Here is a 25,804-nt window from a genome sequence, read left to right as displayed (position 1 = left end):
ACCAACATTTGGATGGAGATGAGCTACATGACAAGGAATAAACCTGATAGGAGTCAGCTGTGCCTGATTCTGATTAAGATTATGACTTAGACGTCAACCTGATCCTGTATGGGATATGGATATTTAGGGTGTTCTAATGTTATTGCACGTATTTTGCATGTGACACATATAAATTGTGACAAGAAGGCATATTGTGACAAATAATATTTTTCAAATACTATTCTAGTAAGACTTCCTTTTTCATACTCTACTTTCCATGGACTTTGGCCAGTCTCCTATTAACAGCAGTGAATAACTTCCAGAGAATAACCCATCCTTCCTCTACAGATCATTCAAAGAAGTGTCCTGGAGCTCATAGTTTAATTAAATGATTATTATTCCATGTCATAAGTTTGAGATAGTTTACAATATCACAATTGATATCTATTGATTTTCCTTATTTTTAAATTCTTACTCAAATCCTGTTAGTAACTCCTATTTGATATTATTTTCATTCAGCTGAGGATCAATTTTTCTAAGTGAAGAATGTCTTGAAAGTAAGCACTGACAGAATAAAGCTTAAGTGTGACAGGAAAGAACCTCAGAGGAAGTCAGAAAAAGAATAACTGAAACTGACAGAAATGTAGTTGAACCACAGGAATATATGGATTAAGGATTTAGCAGAGCAGTGCAAGCTGTCTTCAAATGTGCGAAGGGCTATCATATGGAAGATGGATTAGACTGGTACTGTAGGGCTTGAGAGAGCAGAACTAATACTTCATATTCGTTGGTTGAAGGGAACAAATTTGATACCTAATAAGAAGTACTTTTTACTGTAATCAGCACAATAAAGACTGCATTTTGAAGTAGTAAACGTTGGTAGTTACCTTTGAAGAAAACTTGGATATTGCAATAATGGTAATTGCCTAGACAAAATTCTTATATTGGGCAAATATTCATTCAACCAAAAGATTATAGGAATCTATAGAATTCCTATATTTTTATAATAATATCTATCCAAAATTCAGTTTTAAGAAATATAGGCACAGGTTTTGATCATTCTATTATTTTAAATGCTATAAAGTTATTTGTAACTGCCTTTGGCACAATAACAATTATTTAAATTAGTGAAACATCTGTTATTTCTACAAAAAATTTGAGTATTCAATCTTAATCTGAAATTGATGCTATTGATGCTGTTTTATTTTTATATGAGTCCATTTTTAATACATATTTTGAGGTTATCAAAAAGATACAAATTCTCATTGAAGATAACTGCCATTTAGCAGATCTAGCTGGACTTTGAAAAATTCTCATTCTCCTCACTCTACATCCTCATTCTACCTGCCTTCTGCACAAGAAAGACTGAGTCCACAAATTATATCAACATCAAATACAGTGAAAACAGGGGTTATACCGTGGGGGAGGGACATACAAAGCAACAAAGATTTATCTTATAAATATGTTAGAAACAATAGCAAGCAAGAAAAAAACATTTGAGTCCTTATCTTGGGGTTCATTTCGCCTAACATCAACTTATCTGACTATTTCTGCTTGTCTCAGACATATACTAGTTATTGCAAATAAGGGAAACCATGGGACCTATGTTTCTTCTGGCCTGGCTTACTTCACTTAATATAATTTTTTCCACATCTTGACATAATTTGTGGAGGGGAAGGTGGACCCATTGCAACAATGAGATATACAAGACGTTATGTGAGAAAATAAACTTAACAACTTTGGCCCACAGTGGGAGGGGGGTGGGGAGATGGGAAGGCATGGGAAGGGGAAACAAAGGAGGAGGCAACAATGCTTGATAAGCAATGTACTCATTACCTTGCCCCTGTAATTGTAACCCCTCTGTACAGTATTTTCACACAAAAAAGAAAGACTGAGTCCAACTTATACTAGCCCTTCCTCCTCAATGTAGAGTTAGGACCAATGAATATATGTACTTTACAGTTGACCTGTTTTTCTGTTTTATTTTTGATATCTTGTCCTGTTATTTACTGAAAAAATTAATTTATATATGTATGTATGCATATATACATAGTTACAAAATGGTACCAGTCCTGCATAGATTGACTTTCTAGGATTCTTCAGTTTAATTCTTGCCTCTAAATTTTCACTGGTAAGCAAAACTATATTTGTTCAAACTAAAGACTTAGCATTTGTCAGTCACTACGGTATCTGTTTCTCTGTCACTCTCCCATAAAGTGCTCACAACAATTCTGTAAGGTTTTTACTCATAAAATATACTATAATATCACTGTTATTTTTTTGAGAAATGAAACTGTAAATCAAAACATTTATTAATGGTGTCAGAATCAGATTCAAGACCTTGTACCTACTAGGCAAGTATTTGCAATTGGGTTACCCCCACAGTCATGAAAATCTTCTTTGGAAGGCCAGGTTTGTGGATGTACACTGAGCATCCCAGCATTCAGTGGGCTCAGTCATTAAAATTTAGGTGTATCTTAAACATTCTTCTACTTCAACAGCAACTTTCAAGGCCATATCTATGTTCTTGAGTAGATATCAGAAATAGACATAAAAGTTTTTTGAAATCATGAGTGCATGAACCACAGGAGGTAAACAGGATTTGACAAATCCCATGTTTATTCTTCCCTCTTGTTTCAGTCTCAAAATCCATATATTATCCTTAAAAGTAAATTACTTAGAGAAAATAATAGTTGATATCTGTTACTAATATTATACTAAAAATACATTTTAAAGCCATGGTTTTATTTAGTCCTGATAATACACACTAAAATACAAGTTATTTAACTTGATAGAAGCCAATGAAGTAGCAGTGATTCAATATCAACTTAAAAGTCTGGTTCTAAGCTGGGCACAGGAAGCTCATGTCTGTAATCCTAGCTACTCAAGAAGCTGAGATTTGAGGATCATGGCTGGAATCCAGACAGGGCAGAAAAGTCCTTGATATGCTTATCTCAGATAACTACTCAGAAAAAGTTGGAAACTGCACTGTTGTTTAAGTGGTAGAGCAATGACCTTGAGGACAAAGAGGCTCAGGGACAGTGGCCAGGCCCTAAATTCAAGCTCTAGGATCAACAACAAGAAAAAGAAATCTGGTTCTGGGTCCCAGAGGCAGCTTCTCAGGACAGCTTCCTACCTGTGTGATATAGTTATGAGTGTTTTTAATCTTTCTGATTAATATTAACCCTGTAGGCAGTTAATCTGCTACCCATGAGTGGTAGCTTCTGCCTTCTCACATTCATTACCCTTGTTTTCCAACAGTGCATCCTCACAAATGAGCCTTGATATATTTAGTTTACAAAGCAACAATAGGAATTGTTGACACTCAAAAGATTTTAAGTGAAGTAAGCCAGGCCCAAAGAAACATAGTTCCCATGGTTTTCCTTATTTGTCATAACTAGTATATGTCTGGGACATGCAGACAACATCAGATAAGATGATGTTAAGTGAAATGAACCCCAAGATAGGGACACAAGTGCTTTTTTTCCTTCCTTGCCATTGTTTCGAATGTATTTATAAGGTACCATGTGATTTTTTTGTTGCTTTGTATGTCCCTCCCCCATGGCATAAGCCATTTTCACTGTATTTAATGTTGGTATAATTTGGGGAGGGGAAGGGAAAACACAAATTGTTTAAATAGGGATACAGATTGACCCATTGCAACAGTGAGATATATAAGACACTAGGTTGAAAAACGAACTTTACAATTTAGGCTGCGGGGGGGGGGGGGCATGGGGGAGGGGTAAGTAGCTGAAGAAGAGGGAGGGAAGGTATGGTAGGGGAAAAACAAAGGAGGCAACAATGCTGGATAAGAAATGTACTCATTACCTTGCTCATGTAACTGTAACCCCTCTGTACAGTATTTTCACAATAAAAAAATTAAAAAATAAAGCAAAGTAATACACACAAAAAAGATTTTATAATGAAAGATTTCAGTTGCTAGCATTTTTAGACAGTGAACAAAATAACATTAAGGATTGATATTGTAAGTTATTTTTTCCCAGAAATGACTCAAAATATGCAAGCTGTGTATTTAGACAAAATTAATATTTTCCAAACTGGCAGTGGCCGTAATGGAAATAATAATAAATGTACTATCCCAAAATGTGTTGGCTCTGTACTGATAGAAAAATGAGACTGATTGAAACTGTTTTGTGTCACTTTCCTCATGAAGAAAAATGATCACAGCTCCAAAGCAATCATCTTACTCTGTGTTTTGTATGTGCGGCAAAATGTATCAAACATTATTTTTTATTCAGAAGAGAAATTTCAAGTGAATGAAAACATTAAAAAAGATAACATTCCTAAGCTTACATTGGGAGAGTGATATAGATCCTAATAAGCATCAAATAGTTCTTTCTTGTACATTAAAGTAAGCTGGAGAAGACTGATTATTGCTGGGCCTAATAGACCATAAGAATTTAGGTAAACTCAGCTTTTTGTAATTATGTTCTACATAACCTCTATTAGGCTTGAAAAAATAGCAATTGTAGTTTACACTCTTATAACCACTCTTTTAATGTTTAAATTTATTCCATTTTTCTTTTATTTGCACACACTCATTGGTGGTAACTGCTTTTGTATGGCTTTGCAAATATTGGGGATAGAATTTATTCCCTTTGAGCAAACAAGTATACTATAACAAGATGAAATCTGCAAGATGTTAAGCAATCAAGGAAGGCCAAACCCAGACATCATATTAATGTGCATAGTGTTCATTCTTCAATGTTTAGTATTTTAAAAGTGAAAGTTTTACCCATATCTACAAATACGGCATGGTAGTGCTACCCACCTGTCCCTAGTATCTCCAGAAATTATAACTGGGAATAATAGCACATTCAGATGTGCCATGACAGGAAGTTGCTAAAGATTCAGTTGCAGACAGATAGCACTATTCAAAAAAAGTAGAAGAAAAAGGAGAAAGAAAAAGTTTGGGAAAGCATAAAGAGATGAGACCGCTCCAGCAAATAGACTCCAGAGAAACATGCATAAAGTACACACAGTACAGAGGGTAGGAGTGAGGTACAATAAACAAAATGCAAGAGTCTCTAAACACTCCTTGTAGTTTTAGTTGCAAACAGAGAGAATCTTATTTCTTTTAAATCACAGAAAATTTAGAGAGAGGAATGGAGAAAGACAGAGAATTTCAGTTAGTGGCAGGAGCAGTACCAGTATGAAAATAGAAGTGACAGAGATGAAAGAAAGAACTAGAGTGTCAGAAAATACACTTAACACTGGATCCAATACAGAAGGAGTTTTCAATCTAACATGATAGGAGTCCTGGTATACATATAGCATTAAGGATCCAGGAAAGCACACTTTGCTCTTTGAATTTGTGTGCGTGCGCGGGTCTGTGTGTGCGTGTGCATGTGCGCAAATGCATGTACTAGAGAAGAATTATTTGGGAGAATCTTGTCAGAGTTTTTGGCTTTAAAATTCCAGGTTTCCTGCACTGCCCTGTCTCCTTGGATACAGAGCACAGGTCAGCTGCTGATCCACAGAGATCCAGCTAGAAAGCTCTTCTAGCTTTACAGGGAAGTGGAAGTAAGAGATGTGGAGAGTTCTACACATGGGTGGGTGGGAGGAATCTAGTTACTGGAGCTCTGGGATAGGAGAGGAGCAGGCAATGTGATTAGACATGTGAGCCAAGTTTATAAAAAGACGAGTCACTGGAGCATGTGAAGCTGTATCTGAATCACTATGAGGCTTGCTCATCCTATAAACAAATATTAGAAGAGGCTGAAGACGTGCCAAATAACAATCAAAATGCTAAGTATACAAAAAGGAAGAAAATTGAAAGCTGCAACAAAATACTGTCATGTCTCATATAAAGGCAGACCTACTAGAATAACAGCAGATTTCTCAGCAAAAGTTCTACAAGTCAGAAGGACATGGACTTGGTGACATTAAGCAAAATAAATGATAAAGCAGGTTATTGTGTCCAACAAAGCTGCCCTTCATAAATGAATAAGAAATAAAGATATTGGCAAGCAATAAAAATGAGTATTCGAGACAAATGGAAAACAAAATAAAAATAAGAGGTACCCAGATCTTATAAAGCAGAGATTGAAATTCTATAAGTTGTGAAATATCCAGACACATGTGCCCTACCAAATTTTAACAAATAAGTATAAGAAAAAGCATAAGGAGATTTTTAGTGAAAAATAACACTGAAATAATATTCCCATAAAAGAAACTCTGGGGAGCAGATTTATTACCGAATTTTACCAGAACTAACATCCTTTTATTCAAGCTATTCCATAAGAATGGAAAAGACACTTCCAAATTCATCCTATAAAGCCAGTGTTATCCTGATGCCCAAACCAGAAATCTCTTTTTCTTCTCTTACTCTCTCTCTCTCTCTCTCTCTCTCTCTCACCCTCTCTCTCTCTCTCTCTCTCTCTCTCTCTCACACACACACACACACACACACACACACACACACACATGTGTGCACACATACATATACATATAACTATACACACAAAGAAAACTCTGGGTTCATGACTTAAAGTACATGTGATATCTTCAATAAAATCCTTACATCCAAGCTCAAAATTCATTAACATAATAATAAATTATGATCTGGTTGGATTAACTTGAATAACTCAAGGGTGAGGTTTGTCATATACAAATCAATAAACATAATATATGAATGGAATCAAGGACAAGAAGTACAAATAATCTCTATAGATATAGAAAAAGCATTTGACAAAATACAACAGATAAAAATTAGGAAGGAACTATGAACACAAAGAGTATACTCACCATGTCAATAGGTCTTTAACCAATGTCAAAATTGGTCAAAGAGCAAAACATCACGCTTGAAACATTGAAATTGCTATAGAAAATCATAGGAAAAGCCTTTTCAAATACAGCATAGGCAATTTATTTCTGAATAATATTATAACCTCTCAAGAAATGACTGACAGAATAGCATCACATTAACAGGATTAATACTAAAATGAACTAATAGTAATAATAACACTATAAATCAAATTGGAAAGCAAATCATAGTGTTCAGAAACAGCCTTCAAAATTGTGGAAAGTTTGTTTTTTTGTTTTGTATGTTTTATATTGTAAAAACACTGTACAGAGGCGTTACAGTTACATGAGCAAGGTAATGAGTACATTTCCTATCCAGCATTGTTAACTCCTTTGTTTTTACCCTACCATCCCTTCCCTCCTACCTCCACAACTACCCTCCTTCCTCCTCTGAAGTTGTAAAGTTCTTTTCAACATAGTGTTTTGTTCATCTCATTGTTACAATAGGTCAACCTGTGTCCTTATTTAAGCATTTTGTTTTTTCCCTTCCCCTCCCCAAGCTAGAGAAGTGTATATACAAGATGCAGGGCACCAGAATCAAATACATTGATAATGGGTTATAGCATGGGGGAGGAACATACAATCAATCAAACAAACAAAATTACATAGTACATTATAAATACATTAGAAACAATAGCAAGAAAGAAAAAAACATATTTGTGTCCCTATCTTGGGGTTCATTTTGCTTAACATCATCTTATATGGTGATATACACAGAGTTTTGACCTCCTCTGCTTGTCCTAGACTTGTACTAGTTATTGCGAATAAGGGAAAACAAGGGAACTATGTTTCTTTGGGCCTGGCTTACTTCACTTAATATAATTTTTCCAAGTCTGTGGAAAATATTTTACATCTTCATTTGACAGAATATTAATATTGAAAATATATGTAGAATTCAAATAATTAACAAAAGAGCAAACATTCCAATTTGTGAATGGGCAAATGAACTGAATATATAATTTCCAAATGAAGACATTAATAACTAGTGAATATATGCATAAAGTGCATCTTTACCTGTCAAGTAAATGCAAATGAAAACTACATTGAGATTCCATCTCATTCCAGTAAGAACAGCTGACATCAGAGGAAAATAAGTCAGTCCATGTAAAATCAACTAGCCAATAGTTAATCTTTGATTTAAGACTGAGTAAAAACTCTTTTACCCCAAACCCTTAACTCCTTGATCTTAGTTTATGCAAGTATTGTATGGGCATTACCCATGGGGCTGGCAATCAATAAGTGTTAAGATTCAAGCAGCAAGCGCCCATAAGCTTGAAACTGATTATATTTTCTTGTATATGAAGTGACTAAAGAAACTACAGTGACCAAATGAGAGATTTTATGGGAGCTGGATGAATATAAAGCAAAAAAACCAGTATGCATAACTGAAGAGGATGAGATGATCCTGGCTGACTGATCAGATGAATAGTGTTTATTTTGGACACGGTATTGATTTTGAATCAGAGATCTCATCATATTTGAAACCAGCTCTAAGTCCTGCATTCTCTGGGCAGCTATCAGAAATGGGAATGGTCTGTACCATGTGTCAAGTCAACTCTGCACCATCCCTCAATGACATGCTGATAACATGATCCATGTGGCCAAGATTTTCATCTGTGTATCACTTTAAAGTGATTTGACTGTGATTGATTTAAATGAAAAATGGTCTGTCACAGTACTTTTGCAACAATAAAGAGGGGTGGTGTGCTTTAAAAAAGGGAAAAACTAAGTCATAATGCAAGCATTACCTCCATAGGGTAGCAGACCTTAAATGTGATGTAAGCTATATATTCAATGTCTAGCAGTATTGCTGCAATAGTGCAGGCTTTGTAGATTGGTATTTGAATATGCTACAGTGCTAAAAATATAAGCACTGTTTTTATGAACTGGTGAGTCCTGTTTCTACATCTCTGTTTTGTTGTGCTTTTATGTTGGCTGCTTTTATCAAGTAAGCTTTATTTTTGTCTAAATAGGATTGTCCACAGTTCTTTACTAGCTTAAGTCTGGAAGAAAATTTTTAAAAAGAGAGCTTCCTATGTGGATTATTTATTGGTTTCTACTCAGCTTTGAATCAGTTTAGTTCAAGTGTAATACATTGAAATAATTGCTCTAAGTATGAAACCAGGATTTTCTTGCTGAGTATATTTGTCTTCTGTTTCACTAATGGAAGAAATTAATTTCATTTCAAAGATAACATTTTACAAGACAGGTGGAAACTATATGAATAAATTCTACAACTATATTAAACTTAGCAATTATATTCAAGCAACCTTACTAAAGTAAACAAATAATACAGTTAAAAAATAAAAACAGAAGGACTAAAGAAAGAGTCAAAAATACATTATAGAGGTGACAAGAGCTAGAACATACGTAAAAACAGAATTGGCTCTCTCAAAGTCAACAATTATCAGGAATCTTCATACAATCTACCATGTAATATTTCTTCATTCGGTACTTCCTGCCAAAGGAACAAATCAGGTGCAAGTAATTTACAATATATACAAAGAAAATGCAGAAAGGGCTTAGATAAGAGTGCTTATCTTAATGACTTAATTATTGCCTTTTTTTTTATTAACTACACTATTTTCAAAAATTATGAGTTGCTGGGTGCCAGTGGCTCACGACTATAATCCTAACTACTCAGGAGGCTGAGATCTGAGAATAGTGGTTCAAAGCAGGCCTGCACAGGAAAGTCCATGAGACTCTTATCTCCAATAAACCACCTCAAAACTGGAAGTAGTACTGTGGCTCAGTGGGAGAACACTAGCCTTGACCTGAAGAGCTGAGGGACAGCGCCCAGGCCCAGAGTTTAAGTCCCATGACCACCACCAACAACAAAAAAATGAGTCTAGCTTTAACATCTCCATAATTTTGACTGTGAACATTTCGCTTTTCAATATTGCTTTTGAAAAATGAAGTTAAGTAGACATTACCATGCAGAAGTTGAAATCAACAAAAGTACATAATGCTGTTTGATTTACCTTAAATTGTAGTTCTCCATCCAGTTTTGAGGTTAAGAAAATTGCTAAGGTATTTCAGTTTTACTGGGCATAGAATATGTTAATGAAGGAAAGAATCAGATTTAAGGCATACATTGAGAAATGATTCTAAATAGTGATTTCATTGTGAGTGATAGATGTGATAAAATTTTGCATGGTTTTTAAATTTGAAAGAGAGCAGGATAGTATTTTTGACTATCAGGTTAGTAAAAAAATACCTTCAACAAAATGGCCTCACCTTCCCAGATTTGTATTGTATGTTGAGCATCATTGAAAGATAAAGCTATTTAAATGCAAATGTATAATAACAAACCAGTGACAGCAATGTGTAAGCGAACAAAGCTGGTTGAAAAAATTGTGATTTAACATTTTTCAATCAAAGGCAGATTTGCTTCCTCTCAAAACCACTGCTTAAGCAAAGTTTAAGCATTTCTTTTCCAGACATATAACGAATTTTGAGAAAGTTTTCACATATTTTTTTCCACAATCATTGTCTAATACTTGAAAGACTGAAGTATTATTTTTGTTTGTACAATTTTAAAGGATTCTAGACTGAATATTAAAGAATTTAGAAAAATATAAGACAGACATACTAATTTACAAAAAATATGTTTTGCCTAGTGCTATAATATACCAAATGAGATATAAGACATGACTGTAATAAGAGGTGTAATGAGACCAATATTTAGCATTGTGAGATGAGTTTATTATATAAAAAACAGACATTATACTGCAATATAATCTTAAATTTAAAAATGAATAAATGTATTAGCATTGAGCCCATATTTGGTAGGATTAATATATTTGATAAACTTATGATGTCCTTGAAAATAAAATGGAATAATTAGAATTTAATCTTTACTGGATTAGAATGTATTACTCAGTGCATGGTACAGAATAATTCAATACATAATTAATTAAATGATTACAAATAATTTATCATGAGCATGTGATATTGAGAAACTATTTAGCAAAATTCGAAGCATGGATTAAATTACTTTAATAAATGTATGGCTTTTTAAATTCTCATTGAAAGCACTTGGTACTTACTAACTTATAAAAACTAGCCTAATTTGTCTATGTTAAATAATTTATTGACATAAGCGTTTTCCTAGTATTACTGTATTCAATGTCTGTGGGATATTTCATAATATCCTCTAATTCTTAGCAATCTATGTTTGTTTAACTCTTTTTTATAATCAGTTATCTTAATTTCTTTCAAGTACTAACTTATAGTTACGTATTTCCTTTTTAGTTTAAAATTTCATTTATTTCAATTCTTATTTTTGTTTATGCTTCTACTGTAATTGGATTTAATTTACTATTTTAATGCTGTTTTGAATTTTTGTCAGCCAGAATCTTAGATTACTGATTTGAGAGTATGATTACTGCCTGAGAATTGATGTAATATTTTTTTTCTGATTGCTGTTAAATTGTATCACATAAATATTGATATATTTTTCTTCTTATTTTGGTAAACAAAAATTAGTGTTGCCTTTGTGGTTTCTTCTTAGATTCATATCCAGAATTGTGTGCTTTAACCTTCAAATACATGTGAATGTTTGAAGGTATTATTGTATTATGGATATTACTAATTTAATTTCCTATACATCAGATAATATCCCACATAATTCAACTTTTTAAGATTCATGAAATGAATAATATGACACAGCATGTAATGTATTTTCTCTGATCCTCTGAGTTTCATATACCCAGAATGATGAGGTGTATTTGGTGTTGGTAAAGTATCTTAACAGATCATATCAAGTTTACTGATGTTTGAGTCTTCTGTGTCCTCACTGTCTCTATCTACTTGTTCTTGCTAGAAGATCTTTATGAAACACAGCTCTGTAAATACATCCTGATGCATTTCTCCATCAGTTTTTGTATTATCTGTGAATTTGAGATTTTAGATTCATCAAGTTAGAATCACTACTGTGAGTAACCAATTGTAAAGAAAAATGCAAAAGGAAAAGAAGCCCTACACAAGTCATACCCTCATGAACTTAGGTAAAATATCCAAACAATATTTGAGTTATTTAAATCCAGCAATATAGAAAGGATCCATTTCATAGCCCAATTTATTCAAAACTCAAGATTGTTAGGCTAGCCTATGAAGATTTCATGTTTTTCTTATATTCTTAGAGCAAAATTTTTAAAATCGTATTAGAGGCCCAAAATAAAAGTACTAACAAAATTTGGTCTTTTTTTAGCATTCAACACTTTCAGTAAACTTGAAATAAAATGATTAAGTTAAAAAATAACAAAAAAGATGCTATGTATTGCCTATAAATAATAGGCTTAAAGATGCACTACAAAAGCTTTACAAAAAAAGTAAGTTTCTTGAAATCTGAATTCCTCTGATTTAATCTTACATGGGACAGGAAATTTAAACAATTTTGAAATGGATTATCTGTTACAGGTTGAATAAAGGCTTTACCTGATACAACATCAAACATAGCACTGAGAGTAAGAAAGTAAACTGTCACAATCAAAATATTAAATTTCCTAAGCCATTTTGCATTTGGAAATCAATGTCACATACATATGTAATAGGAACACCTAAATAAGCCTGTGTACTATGAATGTCATGAAAATCAAAGATGTTGAATGACACATTTGATTTTAACTTGTTTTGATTCCTTACCTGGTCCAGAAGCCTTATTGTTAAACAAAGCTTGTTTTAAAATCATTGTAATTACAAAATCAACAACAGAGTTAAAAAATACTTCTGATATTTTGTCAATAATTATCAAAGTTTAAATATGTCTGATTTTGGTTTGTCATATTTGCTTTCAGTTGAACTTTCTAATAAAGTTTTTCTAGCATGTTTAATTTTTTTTGTATCAAAATCAACATTTAAACAGAATTTCAGACACTGTTCAAGCATTCTAACAGTGTTTACACTGTTTCTTCTAGTCTTTTTTCTTGGAATTGCAATCAGTCTTATTTGAGAAGTCACAGGCACATAAATCACTCATATTACCTTTCAGTCACACTCCAATTTGATCAAAAGCAGTATTTTCCACCTGGAATTGTTCACATAATTCACAAAACATTGTGCTAAACTGGATCTTACTGTTTCCTCAAATCAAAACTATACTCAATAGGTGAAAATTTTCTATCAGTATGTTAGTAGATTGAAAGAAATATTCTATGGAATACATACACATTTTTTCAGCAGAAGAGTTAGAAAGTTTGGTGAAAATAATTTCATTTTGATATTTATTTCAAAAGAGTAAACTGAAATGGACAAAAAGGTATACATTGTTTTATTCTTCTACATTAAAAATTTCAACATACATCCCTTGCTAACATATTTATAAGATGATTTCTATGTTGCTTTGTATGTCCCTTCCCCCACGGTATAACCCATGCTTTCACTGTATTTGATGTTGGTATAATTTGTGGAGGGGAAGGAAAAACCAAATCGTTTAACTAGGGATACAGGTGGACCCATTGCAACAATGAGATGTAGTCGAAAAACGAACTTTACAACTTTGGTGGGGGGTGGGGGAAGATCGGGAGGGGGAAGGGGGGAAGTATGGGAAGGGATGGGAAGGGGAAACAAAGAGGAGGCAACAGTGCTTGATAAGAAATGTAAAGTTCATTTTTCGACATAACGACTTGTACATCTCATTGTTGCAATGGGTCCACCTGTATCCCTAATTAAACGATTTGTTTTTTTCCTTCCCCTCCACAAATTATACCAACATCAAATACAGTGAAAGCAGGGGTTATACCATAGGGGACTTTGGGGGGGGTTGGGGGAAGGACTGGGTGGGGGGAAGGGGGTAGTATGGGAAGGGATGGTAATAGGAAACAAAGAGGAGGCTGCAAGCTTGATAAGAAAGGTACTCATTACCTTGCCCATGTAATTGTAACCCCTCTGTACGGTATTCTCACAATAATAAATAAATAAATAACAAGTCAGAAAGAAAAAAAAAAGAAATGTACTCGTTATCTTGCCCATGTAATTGTAACTCCTCTGTACGGTATTCTCACAATGAAAATAAAATTAAATAAAAAATTAAAAAATTAAAAAATTTTTTAAAAGATATCTATTTTGTATAATTGATCATTTGAATATTTTCTATTCATGTTATACTTTATTTTTTATTGATTGCATTTCCCAGCAAATATATATAAATATATATATATATATACAAAGATATATATTTTTTGCTAAGAATTTCAGAAATTCTGTTATCAGAATAACAAGTTTAGAAGTACATATAAGAATTACTCTACATGCCATAGGTTGCTTTACTTATCTGGAGAGCCAAGATATTTTCTATCAAAAGCATGATACAACATCTGTCTATCCATTATATTTTCCTCCCTTTGATGTGGTTACAAAGAAACAAACAAGCAAACAACCTACCTCAATCTTATGATTAAAGGCCCAAAGCGAAGCAGTAGTCACAAATCCCCTATTGGGTTGATTTTGTGTTTTATACATGGTGAAATTTGTTTCCACATTTACTTGTGGACTTCATTCTCAATATTCGTTATTTAATTTTCTCATTTACTTTTTGGACTCTTAAGTTTTCTGTTCATAATAATGAATGCTTGGGCACTGCTATTTTTTTTACAGATCACTTGGAAAAAACTTGTTTTAAGTAGTCACTAATCAGTTTTCCTAAGCTTTCTTTTTCATTATGCATTATGCATATCTTCAGATTGCATTCTTTAATGATTCTAATTATTGCTTGCATTATTCAACTAAAACATTTATGGAATGTTACAACTGTTTAGTTAATAAGGATTTGAGTATCTATCCATTTAAATTCTCTGATATTATATGTTATCTAAAAGAGCAGCAATTATTTTTAAGGACTCTTTACTTACAACATAGGTAAGTCTTCTGTCAATGAAGATCTTGAGGTCAAGGCATTATAGAGTATCAAACCTTACCCTAACATTTATTTAAGCATTGAGACATGGGTAAGAGAATTTTTACTTCCCCCTGACATTTCATTATTTCCATTTCTTATAAAAGGTACATAAAAATCACTTAGCTTATGGGTGTGGCCAATATTAAATGTGTTGTAGCCAGGAAAGTTAGTCCCTGGAATCTTATAAAATAATATATTCTTAATTAATAATTATTTCTTAGTGTGTGAAAGTGTGAAAGAGAGGGAGGGAAAGATATGACAGGATATGTGTGTATGTGCATATGCATGCATGTAGGGGGCATTAGAGAGAGAAAGAAAGAGATTTAGAGATTAATACATTGTAGAAAAGACTACCCAGCTTTCACTATATAAAGAAGTAGAAGTAATTATTATTTCTCTGCTAATACATAGTTTGCCAAGAATCTGTAAATTTGGATAATTGTCTCCTTCCTGTCAGTGTATATAAGAAATAATTAGTGAAGGTACCTGTAAGGTTTCTGCACTAAAATTACATTATAGTACTATTTGCTGGCAGGAATTTTACCATACCTCTATAAGAAGTCTTCAATTTAATGTCTAACGTTGGTTAGATGTCATCTTCTTCTAAGAAAACACAGAATATTCACTGACGGATGTAACCAGGAGCTTTTAACTTAGTTCAAGTAGAATGAATACTAGCTTTAAGTAAAAGCCATTGGTTTACCTAAGAGATGTTTCCATTATTTAGGGATTTGAAATGATTATATTCTGTAGGTCATTACCAATGGCAGAGATAACACACAATAAATGTGATGAACATATTCTCCCATTCAAAAGTTCTAAGCCCAAGGAAAACATTGTGAAATGATACTTGAGAAAAAGTGATTGTTCAAAATTATCCAAGCCTACATTCTTACAAACCGCCTTCCTGCCTTCACGTACTATAATTATTCATGTCCCCTTTATCAAAATTTTAGCACCCTGTTCTGCTGCCAATTAATGCCAGCAGGGATGTGAATGTCTATCCACCAGGAAGTAGACTGAAACCACCATGTAATTTCACATAGGCTATTGAACAGGAATGACTTTCCGTCTCTTTCAATCTAAGCTGCTTTCAAACTAGTGACCCAGAAAAGAAAGACTGTGTGTGCCATTGTCATTAGTTGGAAATCACTGTTCCCTTGAGTTCATTGAGTCCTAAACAGTATTCAAATGTTTTACTGGAGCTAACAGGTTGTACTTCTGAGACAGCAAATCCAGAATTACATTTTATTTGAAATCTTTTATAGCCCTAAACTCAATTTCTGCAGATGAGGAGAGAAGTCGAGAAAAAAAGAATTCACGGGAACAAAGAAGGGACAGAAACATTTTCAATGCTCTCAAACCTGTCTTTCTAGTACACATTCTATTCTTCACACTAAATGTCCACTTACTTGAAATAAAGAACAATATTTTATAAACAATTACATGAATAAAATTGTAGATTCTCCTACTAATGAACATGAATATGTGTGTGGAGAGAGACTTTAATCCCTCACAAAATGCTCCTCTATAGTTTATCCTTTGTCTTTACCTCAGTGCTAATTTATATTCAACAAAATATAAACATAGAATTTTATAATATGCCTCAGCCTCTGAACCTATTCATTTATAACAATTCTAAATCACTATTAAAAAATGTCTCATTGAAGGCATAATATATAATGGTAACTATATTATATATTATTTACATTATATTCAAGACATATAATGACGCTGACTACTTCAGAAGCATCAGAATGGAATGGAACATAATTCTCTATTACTTCCTTTTTCACAAAATCATTTTTATTTAAGCACAAAATTTTAAAAAAAGTATGAAAGTTTCTGGGGAATATAAGTGATAAGATATCTATATATTTATCCATCTTTCTATCTATTAAGAGAGAGAAAGAGAATGACAGTGTGTGGAGAGAGAGAGGGGGAGGGATTTATCATGGGAATTTGCTCGTACAAATATGTTTGATGATAATTCACAAAATATGTTGTCGGAAGTATAGGAAGAGAAAACTCCTCCATAGTCCAGGACACCCTGCCAAAGCCTCTGAGGGAAAGAGAAAACTTCAAAGTCTGGGCAACAGTCCAAACGCCAGGCTACGACCTAGGAGGAAGACATGCGGAACGTACTCCTGTGAATGACCTCATAACACTCCCTTAAAATAAATCACCGGCACCCTGCTTATTTCCTGTAACCTTTGATCATGTAAAGCTGTTTCACGTTTGCTGACTAATATTAACTTTCTTTGTAAGCTGTATATAAGGATGTAGTGTTTTTATTAAACTTGGTCTATATCTACAAGTGTAGTCCACTTTCTGCCTACCAGGTGCCCTATCCCCAGGTCCCGCTGAGGAATCAGCAACATTCCTTCACACACTGGAGTCCCAGGAATCTACTGGTATAATTTAAAGATCTGAGAACTGCCTTCAAAGACTTGAGAGCTGGGGATGCCATTGATAAAAATATTGGTATCCAAACCCTCAAGGGCCAGGAGCTGTGATATCTGAGGCCTGTAAAATTAGATGTCTCATCTCAAGAAGAGAGTATGAATTGTCCCTGTTTTTTTTTCCCCCGGGCAATAGGCCTTGAATAGATTGAATGACCCCTCTTCAAACTGATGAGTTTAGGATGCACTTATACTTAATCTACTAATTCAAGAAACAATTGCTTTAAAAAGTATCTTCAAAATACATTCAGGAATAATGCTATACTAGAATTTTGGTGACTCAGTAAAAATATACCTGATGATTATGGATTGCCTGCCTAAGCCTATCTTTGTTTCCCAGCTTGTGCCCTTTTGTTGTAGAAATGTATCTACAAATTTGAATGAGCCACTATTTTATAATTTTTACAAATATTTAAGGGAAATTCTTGTGAAAATAAACAGTGACAATCATGAGTAAAAGTAAAAGAAGAAATCTGGATTTTTTTTTAAATTTTCAGATTTAAATCTACCATGGAATTCTCCATAAATAATTCCTTGGCTAAAATATGAAGCATAGACAGCTATAATTAACACAAAAGGGACATATATTCACAGATATTAAGAATCCTAGGTTTCATGTATCTCTACTAGTTTGACTGTGACTCTTAATCATTGCACAAGGCTTGTTACTGAGTGCTGGATTTCAATAATTGGAAAAATAACAATAAATCCCATCTTTTTAGTTGGCATGCTTGAATTTGCAGGCATGAAATCGCAGCTACAAAATGTGATATTCAAAGAAATTTTAATTTGTAAAATCCTATCTTTTTTGTGTACATTTCTTCATTTTACTTGCTCCTTTGAAGTCAATAATTAAAATTCCCTGGGACCTATTGGTTACACTCTGTCTCTAGCTCTGCTTGTTTCTTTTGTTTTGTTTTGTTTTTTGTTTTTTATTTCATTGGATTCTTAACTGTACTCTGATAGTTCTGCTCTAGGACACCCAAGACAGCAGCAAAGCTACACTTAAGAATCCATAAAATTTTTCTTTCATTCCAGCAGCTGGACATGTGTGATGTTGAGAAAAAATATTAATCATATTGAGAAAAAAATTAACCATGTTGAGCAAAAATGTTGATTATACTGGTCCAGTATGCCCAATAGTAATTGATTTTTTTAAATTGGATGTACCAATATTCAATGCTTACAAGTTGACAGTTGGTACCACCCTCAGATCATTCTGCTTATCAGTATAATGGGATCTTCTCTCTCTCTCTCTCTCTCTCTCTCTCTCTCTCTCTCTCTCTCTCTCTCTCTCTCTCTCTCTCTCTCTCTCTCTCTCTCTCTCTCTCTCTCTCTCTCTCTCTCTCTCTCTCTCTCTTTCTTTCCTAGGGTGGGAAGTTTGGTTTGTATGTAGAGTTGAAGCACTCCTATTTAGGTTCCATTTATTTGTACTATTTTTCCATTCTTGTACTTTCAGGCTGCTTACCTATTCCAGTGAGGTATGCTTTTTTTTGAGGCAGTAAACAATTTGGCCTTTTTATTAAAAATATTCCATTTCAATCTGTGCCTTATAATTGAAACAGGGACAATTAACAGAGTTAGTTATTATTGAAAGGTATGTTCTAAACTGTAATTTTACTGCCTTTGTAATGCTTGACTCTTTACTAAACTCATATGTTGCCCATTTTCTGGTGAGATTTATTTTCTATTTTCCAGGTTGACCTTCCTCCTAAGAGTCTGAAGAAAGCAAGGAAGTTTGTAAGAGGCATGCATTCTAAGGAATTCAAAGGAATGATATAACATTTGAACTGGACTGTTGCAGTTTTTTTTTTTAAATCTCATTTGTGCACAACTAATTCAGTGGGATATTCAAGATGTTGCAACAACGTAATAGTAGCTGAAATAAAGCCACTGAATTTTTTTATTTAAGGAATATGTAAAAAGACGTGCAAAACTAAAGAAAAAAAATTAAATGATACATCATGTCAAGGAGGCCAGAAATATTATCTAGCAAATTCTAAACAAAACAAAGCAACAACAACAAAGAAAACAGACACCAGTGACTCATAACTGCAATCCTGGCAACCTAGGAGGCTGAGATCTGTGGTCATTGTTCAAAGCCAGACCCAGCAGAACTAATCTGTAATTAAAGACACTCCAATGAACCACCCTAAAGCTAGAAGTGGAGCTGTGGCTCAAATGGTAGAGTACTAGCCTTGAATTGAAAAAGTTAAGAGACAACGCCCAGTTGCTGAGTTCAAGCCCCAGTACTAGCCCAAACAAAAACAAATAAACAAAAGAGACTAAACAAGTTTTTAAAAGGAAATATGCAAAGCCCTATAACAATCATGATAAGACAAAAGTAAAAATGAACATAATCTTATTTCTATGAACCTCTTCACTTATCAGAAGAGAATTCCATCAGAGTTGTGTAAGGCTTCAAGATTTTCCATGAAATGCACGAAAATCCTGACATATTTAGACTTTTTTGATGTCTTCTGAGTTGTTCTTCACCTTTATTTTAAGGAAGAAGAAAATAGAGACAATCTGAATAATAGTTACATTAACAACTTTTGAACATTAACAAATAAACAAAGCCAAGACAAATTAAGTTTCTTGCTTTACCTCATATAACTGCTACATGTTTGAAACTTTATTTTCTGTCTCTGACTTCCTGTTTCAGCACCCTGATGCTATTGACACAGGTGGTGATATTTTCCCCCAGTCCTGGCAGTGTCTGATTATTTGTTGTGATTATTTCAAGACAGTAGTGGGACTTCTTGTGAATATTTTCTTTTTAATTTCAACATCTTTATATCAAAACAAAGTTTGACTTTACCTTCAGTAGCTCTGAATATTTTATTAAATTTAATATTAAGCCAGAAGCATTTTACTTAATCATTTTAATATATGAATTTATCAGTTCATAAATAATGCATCTGTGTAAGAAAAAGTAGTTAGCATCCATTTCTCGTCAACAACTTTACAGTGTGTTTCCAATTGTCATTTTGCAATAGAAAAGGTTGAGACTAATAACCTAGTTGTGAGACTTACATAAGATAATGTATAAAGAAAGATCTTATATTACCTTATACATAAAAAGTTTAGCTAACCTTATGAGCTTTTTTTTCCATGAATGTTCTCATTTGGAAGACTTTGCAGGATATTTGTTCACTGTATTCAAATTTCTTAGACTATCTTTCACCTATTGCAAAGGCCAAAACTCTAAAATTTTCATAATATACTTTAATAAATTCATACTCACAGAAATTTACCAATCACATATACTAAAGAGAAATAATAGAAAAACAAATAATTGTGATAGTAATATATTTTGTTTTACTTTTATTTTTGTCGGTCATGGGGCTTGAACTCTGAGCCTGAGTGCTGTCCCTGCGTCCTTCAGCTCAAGGCATGTGCTCTACCACTTGAGCTACAGTACCACTTCCGGTTGTCTGGTGGTTATTGGAGGTAAGAATCTCACGGACTTTCCTTGCCCGGGCTGGCTTTGAACCGTGACCCTTAGATCTCAGCCTCCTGAGTAGCTAGAATTATAGGCCACTAGCTCCCGGCTTTGTTTTACTTTTGAAAAATGGAAAGTTCTAGGGGATGGGGAGGGCTGGATTTCTAGAAATACTTTCTTCTTGGAAGCAATGTTAAATAAGAGTTTGAGAAAGATCAAATTATATTCTTAACTAAAAAAAACACATTGAGAATTTTTTGGAGTTATAATAAAAAGTTCTCCTCAAGCATGCTATTTTAAATGTGATAGTCTATGAAACCTATCAAAATAGAACACAATGTGCCATGCCAAATAAAGATTGAGGAATCATTATGTCTTGAAATTCTACTTGAAAAATCTGAAATTGTTATACAAATAGAACTAGTTGCAGCTATATGCCATTAGGTACAACACAAATCTGGAACATTAACATAATTCTTGTTTGGTGTTACATCATCCAACTTCCTATCTCTCTCTAACTGAAATGATACCTTCTACAATTTCATGAATAGACATTATTTCCTTGTATTTATTTTTATGATTAGCTATAAAAAATTCCCTAAAATGGATTTTATTTTGATTTTGTTTAAATTTATAACATAAACCCATTACTTAATTTTTTTTGAAATTGATTATTTTGTTGCATATATTATTAGCCTGTCCATTTCTGCTTTATGACTATCCAAAAGTGTATTGTGCACTTACTGATGATGAGCATTTTGCTGTAGCATAGTTTTTTATTAGTAAACAATATGGGTATTATAGTGTTTATGTTTTACATATGTGTACTTGTGTTGTAAGATACTAGGTTGCCAATATAGTTAGAATAAAATTTCTGAATTTTCTGCGATTCAAATTTATAGAGCAATACTGCTAAACTGGGCAAGGTGGGGTTATGCCTATAACCCTATCTACTCCAGAAACTGAGGCCTGAGAATTATGTTAGGAAGCCACCTTAGGCAGACAAATCTGAATCCTTTGTTTGCATAAAACCAGCAAAAAGCTGGAGGTCTGACTCAAGTGGGCTGGTGCTTGCAGTGTGCAGGAAAGTCAAGTGAAGGCAGGAGGCCCTGAATTCCTACCCCAAACCTACAAACAAGTAATACCTCCTCCCCCTCAAAATACCACATTTTCTGAGATGGATTGCTAGTTTCTATAACCTATCAGAGATCTCTAATGTTATTAATCCTCCTCATCTCCAAAAAATAACATATTAATGGTTTCCAATAAACCAAATTCTGTGATATTATGTCATTATAATCATGATATGAATTTACTGACCATTTCTGACATCTAACAAGCAATCTGTTAATTTTTTTGTTTCTCATTTACAAAATTTTCAAATAAGATTAGAGCTCAATGAATTTACCCAGGTTGAACAAATGTTCATGATCAACACTGAGAATAAAAAAAAACTAGTAGATTTAGCTGTATTTTATCCATCAAGAGTTAGCTCTATCTAGCCACCATAGATATACTTGTACTGATATGACATTATAGAAAAAGAAAACACATATCAAATAAATGTATCTCTTCTTTTTGCTCACTGTTTGTGAGTAATTCATATTTTATGTAACAGTCATCATTTGTGTTGTATGGTTTGTGATGCTTGCCCATTTGACTGCTGATAGTCAGTTGGTGTTTTTTCAGTGTTAAGTTATCATGTGATCCCTTGTTGGTGTGTATACAGAATATGATTTGCTGGATCTCATTAAAGTGAGAGCCAGCTCTGTAGATAACGACAAACATTTTCATATGATTGAGTAATATTCGGCTTTTGGTTCGCATACCGGCAGTTTAAATGATTCTGATCAAAATCACATCATGATGTTATTGTCAGTCTTTGATGTTGATTTCACCAATAGGCATGCGTTGGTATGCTAGTAACTTTACTATGCAATTCTGTTTAATGAGTTGACACTTCTTCATTTGTTGTTGAAGCTCATTTCAGCATTCTTTTTGATGGAGTGACTTTTCAAACATTTTTTCTCTATTGTGTCATTTGTGTCATCTTATTAATTAGGGACATTCCTTTAAAAAACATTTGGAATATAAATCTTTTCATAGAATATGCATCATTGTTTCCTATTTTCATTTTCACCTACATCTCTCTACCTTTTTTTCAGTGATACTGTACAGTGTTCTCATGCGATTCATAAACAGTTTGAATGATGTTTTTTCTGTTATAGAGCCAACCAAAATAGCTTTAGGACAGAGAGCAAGAGATTTATTTTTTGTTCATCCCTTTAGTGAAGAAGTAAAACTATTAGGGACTTATTTGTGATTTCTCCTCAAATTTTATTACATCTTGGAATCACATCTTTTCCCATTTTAATGTTCCAGATTGGGTCCCACTTCCCTTCTAGCTGTGCACCTGAGTGCCCACCTCAACCACTTCACAGCCACCATAATTACTTGACCACAGGTGTGTGCCACCATGTCCAGCTCCCTTTCATGGATACAGATTTTCTCTGTCTCTCCTGCCCTGACTGTCCTGCATCTGCCATCCTCCTAGTCTCTGCATCTGACAGAGCTTGGATCACAGCAAGGCAGCCACCGTGATGCCTTGAGGAAAGGGTCATCTAGAACTTTCTGCTCAGGTTGGTCACGGACTACAATCCTCTCATTCTCAGCCTCTCAGATAGCCATTGTGCCTGCTCAAAATAATCCTTAGTGAACTAAATTATTCGAACTATCAGAAGGAGGACAATTAAGGACTTCTCCTGGGTACCCCACTCACCCCACACTTCAGGTACTTCGGAGTAAATTAGCTTGGTGGAGTCTAAACACCTATCGGATACCAACTGAACTGTGCTTGACAGCAAGCTCTAGAATAGACGTCCCTAGTGTTGTTAAAGAATTATTATGCTTTACTAAGAAGCAAAATTATTATCAAGAAGCAAAATAATAGGACCCACTAATTAAGAACTCATTTTGTGATTAAGCTGGTTCTTTTAGAGATTCCAATATAATTTTCCCATTAAAAGTTCTTTTATACACTTGAAAGAGGGTGTGTTTGAAGTCCCGCTTCATACTGAAGATATAGAATTCTAGGCTTTGTTACAGTGTTTTTGAAAAGTAAAAGGAATTAACTATGGCAATGATGATTTGTGTTGTTTGCATATGAATTGCTGCACTCCAACTATTCCTATTTCATACCAATTAGACACCAGTGCAATTGTCTTCTAAATCTGTAAAGAGGAACTTTTGAGGGCTATATTTAAAGCAATGGATACTGTTCAAACAGAGATTCAGAGCCCAGGTATTAAAAAAAAATGAATTTGGAGCTCCTTTCTCCACTCTGTGTTTTATAAGGAAATCTTAGTGATAAAATTACAGTGAGAAGTCAGGCTGCATAATGTGTACTTTATATAGTCTTATAAAAATAGCCTTGAAGTGACAGGATTTATTAGGGCAATGATATTAAACTTAATCAGTTGAAGATCAATATCATTTTGTTATTGTTGTTGTTAAGTGTTTGGGAACACCTACTGCCTGCTAATTCTCCTGTAATATATTGGGAATTAGTATTTGCGCTTGTTAAAAAAGGGGATTAAAATTAAAAACAAAAAAATTATTTTAATTACTTCAAGTAAGTGTTATGAAGACCACCACAGGCTACATGCTATCAAGGGACAGAAAATAAATAGGAATGACTTCTAATAAATAAAACCAATCTAAAAATCCAAAGCAGACAAGAATTCTGAGAATTGTAGTAATTTACAGAAAAGAATAATAAGCAAGCAGAAAGTTTGTTATAATTCTTAGATATGAGTAGTAAATTAATATTAAGTGGAACAGGTTACTAAATTTGACTTTTCAGTCAAAAGTAAGTATTAGTGAGAACACAACTCAAAGTCGAATTAAAGTATTCACAATGACAAAGTATGGGGTTAGTATTAGCTAGATCTCAAGGTGTGGTGCCCCTTAGAATCACATATATCAATCAGATAGAGTTTTAATTTTGATCATCACATAATGATGAGTTCTGGAATAATCTTGTCACTTAACAGGTATAAAGTCTAAACAGAAAAAAATCTGGATGCTCTAAGTGTGAGAAGAGTCAGCAGAAAGAAGCAATAACACATATTAATGAATTTCTCAAGAAGACTGTTTAATTCAAGCCACACCAAGGATGATAAAACTCAGTTTAGAGTCCAGTATTGAAATCCAGATCTTCCAGAGTCTAATAGGAAGACAATGGAAAGAGGGTACCCTATCTACCACAATGTTCTTCCTTCTTTTCAGAAGGTGAAAATGTAGGTCTTGTGTAAATAAGGGATTGCTGGGAGCTAGGAAGGGTGAGGGGACAAGGGGCTAGATAGATATTGGATAAAACTATAAAAACTGAGGCCTGTTCAACTTCCATCTACTACATAGGAGCATGACATGTTTCTCATTTTCCCCCCATCTCTCTACTTTATCATGTTACACTAAAATAAATCTTTACTAAAAATTAAAAGAAATTTTCATTTGATCTGGAATGTTTTGTACCATTTTAGGATAATGCTGGTCTAGAATAGCATAACTGGATAGATAAGTAAATGAAAGATTACTCTGAAAAAGGAGGCTCTATAAAGCCTGCTCAGCTTTTCACCAAAGCTTGAATGGTTTCTCATTTTAAATTCTAAGGGACAAAATCTAGGGAACTCATGAAGTTTAAGGACTAGAAGAATGAAAGTTCAGGTAGAGATTCCAGGGACTAAAAGTGCCTGCCAATTTTGTAAGCTTTGTAACAAACTCTGATAAAAACTAAACCTATCTTTTGAAATTTCAGAGAAGGCTCAGTTTAGCTCCACAAATGGCTTTTTTTGGTGGTTAATTGGACATAGAGTTTCATGCTTATCTTTTGTTTGAATAATTAACCTTTACTTTAAAAAAATGCCTGGTAAAATCAGATCAAATAAATATACTTATATAGCAAATATATTAAATATAAATATGAATTTATATAACTATATATGGGTCAAATACAAATTGTATGTGTGTGTATGCGTAAAACATAATTGACATGAAGGTCAATAAAAATGTCATTTCAATTAAAAAAACACACAAAAAAACAAAAACCAGTATGATGAGCTATGGAACAAATATTATTTATTTATTTATTATTGTTAAAATTCTGTTGTTTGAACTCAGGGCTGCATGTTCTCCCTT

Source organism: Dipodomys merriami, unplaced genomic scaffold, assembly GCF_024711535.1.
Source record: "Dipodomys merriami isolate MVZ:Mamm:240054 unplaced genomic scaffold, mDipMer1.0.p SCAF_11, whole genome shotgun sequence".
In the NCBI taxonomy this organism is placed as follows: domain Eukaryota; kingdom Metazoa; phylum Chordata; class Mammalia; order Rodentia; family Heteromyidae; genus Dipodomys; species Dipodomys merriami.
Note: the sequence above shows the minus strand (reverse complement) of the source record.